Raw genomic sequence first — 12,405 nt, forward strand, 5'->3', positions numbered from 1 at the left:
CCCTTTCAGACACCTCAAACTCAAATCTCCAAAATGGAAATGATTATTTCTTTGTCACCACCGCCTACCCTGTTCACACAATTTTCCAGTTGGAGAAAATAAAATGGTAAGAAACATGCTAGCAGTGTTGAACATAAAATTGGCTGTGTACATTGTAAAGCATAAGTCCCGGCTCTATTTATTCTGTGACATTGGCAAACTGTAATTTTTTCTTTAAGAGAAAAAATTTTAAAGACAGAAAACCTATAATCTCTTTCCTGATATTCACTGAATGATGGCACTACCAACCTGCAGTTTCTACTTAATGGCTTTCTATTGTCATTATCTTAAATTTTTAGTTCATATGAATAAATTAACAGAGATCATTCTCTGTACAAAAATTTACCGTCCTTCATTTATTTGACATTTCAGTCACAATTAATTTTCTTTTAATTATTACTATTATTTAAAAATTATGGAACATAGATAAAGCCTATTTTTTTCCTCCATAGCGTCTCCTCTATGTCTAAGCTGTTCCAACAGCCTTTGTGCTTTCTTACTTCTTTCTCTCATATTCATTTTGTCCTGTTTCTCTCTTCCCTTGTCTCATTCATAATTCCTGAGAGAAGTTGTCTGGAGTTACCAGCACCCAAAGAACAAGAGAAGCAACCAGACACAGTGTGAAATGATAACCCAACTCCATAACATGATATCTGAGACTTTAAATTCAATGGTCATTGCCACTCTTCCTCGTGTCATCATAGATCACCTTCCCACCACTCCTCATGCTCTAGGCATGCCGTCCTTTCAGTTCCTAAATTCTCCTGAGTCGTCTTTGCCTCCAAACCTTTGCATGTGTTCGAATACCCAATTCTCCCCCTACCTCTTCAATTTGCTAACTCTTACTCAGCATTTAAGTTTCAGCTTAAAGCATGTCCTCAGGGAAGCATTTCTAGACTCCTCAGATGAGGTTAGGCAGCCTTGTTGTAATCTCACATTACATATCGTACTTTCCATTAATGAGGCTTATTTTTATGCTTGGCTACAGTGGGTCTAGAGTAGACTTTATTCTGGGGATGGGTGAACCATACTAGTAAAGTGTGACTCTTTTGGACTCTCTACTGACTACTACAAATATTCGAGGTATCTCAGCTCTGTTTCATTGGAACTTGAATGTCTCCCAGCCATGGGTGAACTCAGGGGATTTTCTAGTTTCTAGTTCTCTTATTCTTCTTTGCCCAGGTTTATTGATTTTCACCCATAGATTCAAGTAAATTCCTATGCAGATTTCTGGAGCTCTTTCTCTAAAGAGCGCCACTCTCTCCTATAATTTTCCTTCAAGATTCTAGCTACTCAACCTCCCAAAACTCTGATTTGTCTCTTCATCTCAGCAAGATCACCATGCTCTGCTTGGGTACTCCTCTCCTACACTGTGGTCCAGAATATGTTTCTACACAGAAAACAAAGATTATTTTAGGGCTTATCTAATTGATTGGTTGCCTTTATCTCAGGAGTCACAGTCTCATGCTATCCATTTTTAGTATCCAAAAAAATTGTTTCATAGTATTTATTTATGGCAAGAGAGTAAGTCTGGTTCTAGTTCCTCTGTTATAACTGAAAGCAGAAGTCTCAATAATCTTATTTAATTCTTAGTTTTCAGAGAATCATTTAGGGAAGAAAAGAATGGATGTGGAAAGCAAGTAAAAGGCTATTGTAGCAGTCAGTGAGAAATGGCGGAGAGTGGTATGAGCAGAGATGGTTAGAATTACATGACTTTAAGATACATTTTGGGGTAGATTAATGGGAGTTAGGGGCTAAGGAGGAGCGCAGACTCAAAGACTCTCAGTCTTTTGGAGTGAACAGCTTAGTAGATGGTAGATCATGTACTCAAATGAGGAATAATGGTGGAGGGAAAGGTATAGGGAATAAGATCAGAAGCTCATGGTGAGATGCCTATGAAACATCCAGGTGGATAGGGATTGTAGAAGGCAGAGGAAATGTTAGCATAAAGATACAATTTTATAGTCTGCTATGGAAGATGTGTCAGAAAGAGCATCTGGCCGTTGAAGACTTGTGGGCCTCATCCATAGTGTAAAGTGTTTATCAGGAAGCAGCAGCCAAGTCAGCATCTACATTTTCAAGCCCTTTTCTATCAAGGTGGGAAAAAGTCACTAGCGCTCACCAAAAGAATATACATGAAAATGATGTGTGACTTCTAGACTGAAATGATTAACAAACTGTTGAGTCTTCCCCATGGTCTCTTTTTTTAATCTTCCAGTTGAATGGGAAAATATCTTGTTATCTGCAAGAGAGAAGATCCATGAGATAGAAGGAAACTGGATATCTGAATTAATGTATAGAAGACCTCCTGACTGGGAATGCACTCACATTGGATTGTAATGTGAGTTAAAAGTTATAAAAGTTAATATCTTTTATTGAATTAAGCCACTGAAATTGTGGTTTTATGTGCTATAGCAGCTATCATTACCTTAATCAATCAGGAGGGAATAAGATCAGCTAGAGATAGAGTAAAGAGAGAAGAGAAGTTAACCAAGAAATCCAATATTTTATAGTCAGATAGTAGAAGAGAAAGCACCTAGAAATATGTAGATTAATAGTTGCTATAGAGATAAGAGTGAAACCAAAAAAATAATGCAATATTACTGCAATCAACAGTAAAGAGCATTTCGAGAGAATAGGCAATTGGGTCAAAAGTTGATAAAGCTCAAGAAAGACTAAAACGGTATCCATAAGAGTTAGCAACATAAAAGCCACTGTTAATTTTAGCAAGAGCCAATTCTGGGAAAACAGATGAGATGCAAATGTGTGCAAAAATATAAGGCAGAAAAACATAGGTATAAAGAGATACACAGTTTAAGAAGAGTTTGTTTATTTTAAACTTGGGGGAAATATTATCCCAAACTTAAAACAAAATTTTAACGTAAAGGGGGAAGTGTAATAATGAGGGAGAGGTGGAAGAAACATAAAGGCTAGGTGACCATTGATGAGATGAGGACCTAGATTGAGAATGCCATCTATGAGTATATAGAGGTGTTTGTTTTTGATATAACAGAGCAGCACATTCCCTTCACTAAAAGAAGAGAGATGGAAGACAGAATGGGTGCAGCTAGAATTACATTTAGAAATACAGTGGAGGGAAGTGGAGGCAGCGCCACATGGTGGCTTCTATCTCCTCTTGGGAAGTTTTCTGCTGCGAGTTGCTCCCTACACTGATGAAGTCAGACAAGCATGAGGGCTGTGTTGAGGAAATATAAAATACTGTGGAAGCCTATGTGATAATCTGGACTTTCTTAACATAGCTTTAATGACTGTAAATACTGGTGTTTCTTTGTCTTTATGAGTATAGAAACTATGTCTATTTTGGTTATTATTGTATCTCCAGGATCTAACATAGTTCCTGGCACATAGAAGGGCTTAATGAATGTTTACCAAGGGATAAACGCCTAAATAAATAACTGAAAGAAGAATAGTGTGGTAGACACCTTCCAAGATGACTCCCAATGATCTTTGGCTCCTAGTATTCACGTGCTGTGTAGTCACATCCCACAGTGTACCAGAGTTGGTTGGTGTGACCATAGACCACAGTAGAAGTGAAAGTGTGCCACTCCTGAGGGTAGTTTATAAAAGCCTGCAGCCTCCATCTTAGATCACTTGCACTGGTAGAATGTCATGAGCAGTACATGGTGAGGAATTGAAGCTTCCTGCCAACAGCCATGTGAATGAACTTGGAAGCAGATCCTCCAGCCCCACTCAAGTCTTCAGAGACTGGAGCCCCAGCCAACAGCTTGACTGCAATCTCATGAGAGACCCTGAGCCAGAATCACTCAGGAAAACTGCTCCTGGATTCTTAGTCCCCAGAAACTATGTGAGATAATTATGTTAGTTGCTTTAAGTTGTTAAAATTTGGGGTAATTTGTTATGCAGCAATAGATAGCTAATACAGATGGTAAGCTATTTTTACAGAACATTTCAGAACTTGTTCTCTTTTTTTGCAGAACATTTCAGAAATTATTCTCTACTTTTACTCTATCTGGAGGGAGGGTTCCCCAAACTTCCACCATCCTTCTTGTCCCTACTTTTGACTGGTACTGTTTCACATAGAGGGGTCTTTTCAGCCTTTAAGTCAGTGAAGGAATTAGGACAAAACAAGTGCTCCCCAGTCTCAGGGAATAATTTACATTTCCCCCATTTGTGCACAGGATCATAAAAAAAAGTCTCCCCTCTTTATAATATAATAATTTTAAGAGTCTAGTATTTCTATTTAGTAACAAAATGTCACATGAGTACAAATTTTGTGTCTAAAGGCATAAGATACCACTCAACTGTGGTATAATGACTTTTTTCTCATTTTGTGAGATATTGTGTAGACTGACACAGAAGATGTAAAGACTTTTGAAATTGCAATGATTGCCCAATCCACACTGATTTATTGCCATATTTGACATGTTCTTCAGCTTTTCTCAAAAGCAAAAGCAAGTCAGTATAATAAATCATAATTGACACAAGCCACAAAATGCACTTTCAGCATAGGATGACTCCACTAATGCTTAGTTTTGTTCATCCCATTTCCAATTCGAAGTAATTAAAACCTCAGTAATAACAAATACAAAAACAAATTGGAAACTTTATTTTAGAGGTAATTAATTTTGGATGTGATACGATTCCTGCTCAAGTCGAGTATTGATTTTAATTAATGTCTGCTTTCAAAATGAAGCATTACATGGTAAAACCTATCAAGGATAGTTTAAAAGTTCATTATATTTTTCAGAAAAAGTAGCTTAATGAATTAAAATGAATACTGCCTGTTATTTTGTATATGGGCTTTTCTATTTTCAGTGACTATTATAAATAATAATTCTAGAATAAAAATTTTAATGAGTATCAAGTTGATACAGTTAATTGATAATTTCCCAAATAAATTTTGTTAAACAAAATAATATCTATTTTATAAAAATAAATTCTTACTGTATGAGGTTTCTCACCTTATCTATACAAAATATAGTGACATATAACAACTAAATTTTTAGATAACACATTGTTTCTTTTAGATATATAAGGAAAGTGCATTTTTCCTTTGTATCTTACTTAAGAATAATATATATTAAAACATGGACCTTTCTTCATTTGTGAAACTCGGTGAATACTGCAGTATTATTACACATTTTTTGTCAAATTTCTCATATTTATGAAAAATTTGATTGACATAATCATTTACATTTTATATCATAGTATAACTTATATATCTAATTAGCAAAAAATGTTTATACTTATTTTATGTCATATTACCCTATGCCATAGTAAATAGATTGTGATCTAGTTTACATTTGTTTTATTTAATAACTAGAGTGACATTCAATTCTTTGGTTAGATTTGACTTGTAAAAGAGATTACTTTGAAGCACAATTAGCATTGTGAAATTTGCTCTAAAATCATTTCAACACATATTTAAACTTGTTTTTGTTCACCCACAATGTAGGCATGCGTCACTGTACTTTGCATCTCACCCATCCTGAATGACAACTTGAAGAATCAACATATCAGCCAGGATACTAGAGGACCCTTAATTCTTAATCAAAATCCATTTCTATAATACAAAGAGAGCACATTCTTGGGTATATCCAACATCCTCTTGTGAAAAGTATGTGAAACAGAAGCATTATAAGAATTATAGCTGAAGAGCAGTCTCAATTGCTTATATGTGTGCATGTTTACACTAAAGACTTCAACATTTCCATGCTATATTTACAGAGAGCAAAAGTGCAACAGATGCGTGCGTATACAATATATGTTTCACCTAACGTCCAACTGGCTATTATCAACTGGTATTCATTAAATTGGAGCCTGATAGTTCCTTGAGGGCAGGGACAGACATCTCTCCTGCTTCTTGGTACCCACGTTCTCCCCACCATCCCCATGGTGTCTAGTACAATGTACAAAGCAGGTGATTAATAAATATTTTCAGTTGAGTTGACAATGCCTATGCAAACACTTCTTTCTCAGTCTGATAGCTCTTTATCTGTTGCTAGGCCTTCTTTTGTGGTAACGGGGTTAGAGATATATCACAATTGTACTTATTTATTTTCCCAATACTAAATAATACTTTTAACATTTTTGTTCTGCCAAGAAATCTTATGAAGGTAGACATAGAATAACCAAACCACTAATTTAAAAACACTAGTGTCAACAAAGAAAAAAATGCTGTTAATGGATTTCAGTTCCACTCGGTATACCACTTAGATGGACATCATTGTGGTGTTTGGCTGTTCACACAAGAGAGCTCTCAATCTCCAGACACCCTTGACTGAGGCACGAGATCCTAGACTCACACATGAAAAGGCACAAGCCAGCTCACCTCACCCAGCAACCCACATTAAGCTGTGCTCCTCCAGTGGGGCTCCAAAGAGCAGCACAGTCCCCTGCTTCCTTCTTTGCTTGGAGCTCCCAATCATAAATGCATCCCCGTTAATTTTCATTATATATTTTCACTATACATTTCATTTTCATTATATCAATGAAATATAGTAATATTTGATTAGTAAGCAAAACTGACAAAGTTGAGTGATTAAAACAAGGGAAAATCTAAAATTTTTCATAATTCTGTAAAGATCACACATTCTATAAATAGTTATACAGTAATGGTGTCTAATTCTATAATGGTTATCCAGGAACCATGTCTGTAGATCCGACTGCCCTTCTCGGAGGCTGCATAGAAGCCAGGTTGACGTTCTATTCTTCACTTTTACTCCACCTAGAGGGAGGGTTCCCCAAACTTCCACCATCTTTCCTGACCCTACTTTTGATTGACATCATTCCATGAAGAGGAGTCTTTTCAGCCTGTAGGTCTATGGAGGAATCAGGACAAAACAATTGCTCCCTAGTTTCAGTGGATAATTTACATTTCTCCCAGTTTGTAAATATATCCAGTTCTCTGTCTTCTGCCCAGAAAAGGCTCCTTTTCAGGCATCTCTTCTTAATAAAATCCTATAAACCTGAGCGTGCCTTTCAACTCATAATTTCATTTCTGTTAATTTATCTTCAGATGAAAAAATTTCAAAGGAGATAACTTTATGCATTCAGACTTCCACTGCAACAGTATTTATAATAGTAAAAATTGGAAGGAATCAATAATATATTCCCAATAGAGAAATGTTTAAAAATCTTTGATTTAGTCATTCAATGGAATATCATGCAAACATTACATTATAGTTATGCAGACTGGCTTGTAAAGTGTAAAAATCTGCTGTCAAGGATACGAGCAGATATTTTTCCAAAGAAGACATACAGATTGCCAACAGGTACATGAAAAGATGTTCAACATTACTAATTATTAGAGAAATGCAAATCAAAACTACAATGAGATAACACCTTACACCCATCAGAATGGCTGTAACTAACATAACAAAAAATAACAAATGTTGGAGAGGATGCAGAGAAAAAGGAACCCTCCTACGCTGCTGGTGAGAATGCAAACTGGTGCAGCCACTATGGAAAACAGTATGGCAATTTCTCAAAAAATTAAAAATAGAAATACCATATGATCCAGCTATCCCACTACTGGGTATTTATCCAAAGAACATGAAATCAACAAAACAAAGAGATTTATGCACCCCTAGGTTCTTTGCATCATTATTGACAATAGCCAAGATGTGGAAACAACCCAAGTGCCCATCAATTGATGAATGGATAAAGAAGATGTGGTGTATATATACACAATGGAATACTACTCAGCCATAAAAAAGACAATATCAGGGCTGGCCCCATGGTCTAGTGGTTAAGTTTTGTGTGCTCTGCTTCAGCAGCCTGGGTTTGGTTCCTGGGCATGGACCTATACCACTTGTCGGTGGTCATGCTGTGGTGGCGATCCACATACAAAATAGAGGAAGACTGGCACAGATGTTAGCTCAGGGTCAATCTTCCTCAGCAGAAAAAAAAAAAGACAAAATCATCCCATTTGCAACAACATGGATGGACCTTGAGGGTATTATGTTAAGCTAAATAAGCCAGATAGAGAAAAATGAACACTACATGCTTTCACTCATATGCGGAAGATAAACAAGCATATGGATAAGGAGAACAGATTAGTGGTTACAAGAGGGGAGGGGGATTGGGGGAGGATGAAAGGGGTAAAGGGGCACATATGTATGGTGACGGATAAAAACTAGACTATGGGGGGTGAGCAAGATGCAATCTTTACAGAAACTAATATATGATAATGTACACTTGAAATTATACAATGTTATAAACCAATATGACCACAATAAAATAATTTTTTAAAAAAATCTGCTGTCTCTCATTCGATAAGGAATCTGTATAATGAGGATCTTCTACAATAGCTACCAGCCCCAGAATTATGCCACCCCTGCTGCTCTTTGCACCAGTGAAAAGGGGAGCCACATGCCTGACCACACTCACTTCCAAATACGTCTCCTCCAGGTAATCTGATGAGTGGAATTCCAGCTCGAAGTGAGTCTGAGACATGCAATTTTTTGTACTTTCTAGGCTGTGTATCCTAAAAGGGGTTGGAATGCATATTGAGGAGAGTAATCTACAGGATCTGTTACTGCTGTTAGGAAATCGACAGTTGATTTTATCCCGCATAGTTTTAACAACTAGGTAGGTGGGGAGGAGCCAACGGGGCACAAGGTATAGAATCAATGAGCATTTTTAGGATGTTTAGAAATGATATGTTTAGGAGAAAATATTTATTATTATTTTAATGTGAGGATGCTTAATAATAAAATGTTTGCCAATGACCAATACATTCTAAAGTCCAATCAAATTAATGAAATCATAAATGATAAAATTGGCAGGCTGGTGTTGCAAAAAGAGAACTAAATTAGGGATCAATAGATTTGGGATTTAGTTTTGTTTTTTTGACCAACTAGATAGATTCCTCAGTAATTTCATCATTTAAGTAAATAACTAGTTACTTAAATGAGATCTCTGAGCAATCTTAGTTTCATTGAAATATTAAAGAGGGGCTTTCTAGGGGCCAGCCCAGTGGCGCCTCGGTTAAGTGTGCATGTTCTGCTTTGGCGGCCTGGGCTTCGCTGGTTCAGATCCCGGGTGTGGACATAGCACCGCTTGGCAAGCCATGCTGTGGTAGGCATCCCACATATAAAATAGAGGAAGATGGGCACCGATGTTAGCTCAGGGCCAGTCTTCCTCAGCAAAAAGAGGAGGATTGGCGGCAGATGTTAGCTCAGGGCTAATCTTCCTCAAAAAAAAGAGGGGCTTTCTAAATTTCTTTCTTATTTTTAAAAAGTGTTAAACTTCACCATTATTATTATCATGATTACCACACTATTGACTTACCATGTAAATTGTAGTTTATTTAATCTTATACTTGGGAAAAAGAGAAACCACTTGTGCCATATAACTCACATGAGCATAGTTGTTACTCTTTCCACAACAACAAGCCTTGAAAAATTAGATTGTATGAACATTAGAATATTCCACGTAAAGAAAAAAATTTCACCAAACAAATGTTTCTGTTGTGCTGGAATCTCTATGGTGTCTTATAATTGCTCATTACTGATAGGACATTTATTTTTCTTCCTTGGATAAGGAAAGGAGCTAGTATTTACTGACTAAATGGCATATCAGGCCCCGTGTTAGATAGTCCTGCAATGCCATCCTTCAGCTACAGAAAGCATTAAACAATCATACCAGTTGGATTTCCATGGCATTTTAAAATACACAAAGAACATTTGCAAACTTTATCCCATTTAATCCTCACAAGAATCCTAAGGGATAAATAATACTAACCTCGCTTTACCAAGGAGGCAACTGAGGTTTAGATAAGTAATCTGCCCAAGCTCACACAGCAAGCAAATGACAGACCAGAATCCAGATGGGTCTCTGTGCCTCAAAACCCACATCGTGCTTTAACTATAACATCCTGGCTAAAGCACTTGAAGAAAAACCTTCGTTAATTGACACCAATCTGCTAGAGTTCCTTCTTCCCTTTTGCTCTGGGCAAGATGGCACAATTCCAGGCAAAGCCTGCACTTGCTCCCATTATGTTACTTTCTTGATTGGTGACCTACAAAATGTAGTCATCCTCCCCTCAAACAAAGATTGAAGCTTCGCCTTGGTAAGTGTGCACCCTAGTACGAATGATCAGTTGATAGCAGTACAGCACAATGTTGCTTTATTGTCTTTTACTGTGATTGAATTAGCTCCCAGAAATTACAGCTCTAACTTATTTACATTTTCGTAGAAAACGGTATTGTAAAATATTAACAGGCATGTGCAAGATATATCAGATGAGGAAACTTTCTTCTCCCAGCATCACTCTTGCAGTAAGCTCGTAAGACCAAAGTGATGGTGAAAATGAGCTCTAGGTGCTGGGCACAGAAGCAATGAAGTTGTCCTTTGGAAAATCTTGTCACTGAGGAAAATCTAGCAGTGCCATATTGCCAGAAAAAAAAGTGGGAGCACTGAAAAAATATGAGACCCTGGTGTGTAAAAAATAGAGCAATAAATCTATTTTCCATCATATATAAAAATCAGCTCATATTTGAATTTACTTCAGAATAACAGAATAACATAGGAGAAAGAACGATAAGCAGTAAAAATTATTATTGCTAGAAATAGATACAGCCCTGGGGTAAGTTCCTTAAATGGAATCAGAGTATTAAAAAGAGAAGTGATCTTACAAAATCATAAATCATTGATTACGATACGATTTAACCTTACCTCCTGAGAATCTATGATGTGTATATGTGTGTGTGTGTATGTGTGTGTGTGTTCAGGGGATTAGAAGTAGTTTTAAAGTTGTTTTAAGCCATTAAGTTTTTTTTTTTTTGACGAGGAAGATTTGTCCTGAGCTAACACCTGTTGCCAATCTTCCTCTTTTTTTCTTTTTTTTGCTTGAGGAAGACTAGTCCTGAGCTTACATCTGTGCCAATCTTCCTCTATTTTGTATGTAGGATGCCTCCACAGCATGGCCAACGAGTGGAGCAGGTCCACGCCTGGGATCTGAACCCGCAAACCCAGGCCACCAAAGGGGAGTGTGTGGAACCTTAACCACTCTGACACGGGGCGGCCTCCAGCCATTAAATATTTTTAAAAGCTAAGAAAGGAAAAACAAAATGCTTCAAAATATAACGTGGGATCTATTTGATTCTATTGATGGTCTATATAAGGATTTTTCCTACAACTCCTGATTCAATACTTCCATTCTTTATCACACAGGACCATAGGCTATGAAATATACCTAATCATATTTTTGTTTAGGAATACATATGCATTCTTGGCACTGAACAATTAGCATTTTTTGTGGGAGCACAAAACAAAAATCCATTCATTCTCTTATGTTTCAGGATAAGGATACAGATAATCAAAAGGCAAAAGGTAAAAGAAATCTAAACAAAATAACCATCAACTGTTTGCTCACTCAGAACAACTTTACAATTTAACTTGGGGAAAAAAAAGACTTAGGAAATAAATCATAACCACTTCAGTATATAATAAGATATTAAGTGGAATTTTCCCTGTTATCTCAGAATTTTAGCTAAGGGCCAAAACCACAAATTAAATGCCAAATTCTAAAGAGAGTTATCTCAAAACAAAAATTGGGATGAGACCCTTAACGGAAAATTTCCTAAGAGTCTATAGAGCCAGCTCTGGAACCACCAGCTGGGGAAAGATGCAGTGCTCAGTTCCCTAACAGGTCCAGTGTTTGTGGTAAGAGGGTTTTCTTTTTTTGTACCATCCTTTTTTTTTTCCTCCAGAGCCAAGTGATTAGGAGAGGGAGGATGATTCTAAGTGACTCATTCATTGGTGCCATCCCAACTAAAGAAATTAAATGTGGTGGATTGAACATACATATTTACCCCTACTCCTTACAGAAGCCCTACTTAAATAACAGTTAACAGGAATTTTTTAAGGAACAATACCACAAGAACAAAGAAAACAGGAGAAAAAATAATTTCAAAAGCAGACAAATGGAGAAAAATCAGAATTTGAAAATCAGGATGAATGTCAATGGATCTACCAGCCCTAAGAGAGCTGGATCCTAAACTGGCAGTGGCAAAAGCCAAGAAGCAATCCAGTTTGCATTGCTGATCCCTGAAAACGTTCCACCTGTTGGAAGCACCAGATGCTTTTAGAAGTAAAGGGAGAGATAGACTGGGTGGCTTAGAAACAACAGAAATTTATTTCCCACAATTCTGGAGATAGAAGTCCAAGATCAAGTCACCGGCAGATTCAGTGTCTGCTGAGAACTGGCTTCCTGGGTCACAGAACAACTTCTTCTCACGGTAACCTCACATGGGGGAAGGGGAAGTTCTGGTCTCTTCAACACTTAACGGGCACCGTTTCATGAGCCAGAGCCCTCATGACCCAATCACCTTCGAGACTCCCCACCTCCTAACACCATCATATTGGGGGAAAGGTTTC

The sequence above is a fragment of the Equus asinus genome, chromosome 1 (genome assembly GCF_041296235.1).
Source record: "Equus asinus isolate D_3611 breed Donkey chromosome 1, EquAss-T2T_v2, whole genome shotgun sequence".
Lineage (NCBI taxonomy): Eukaryota > Metazoa > Chordata > Mammalia > Perissodactyla > Equidae > Equus > Equus asinus.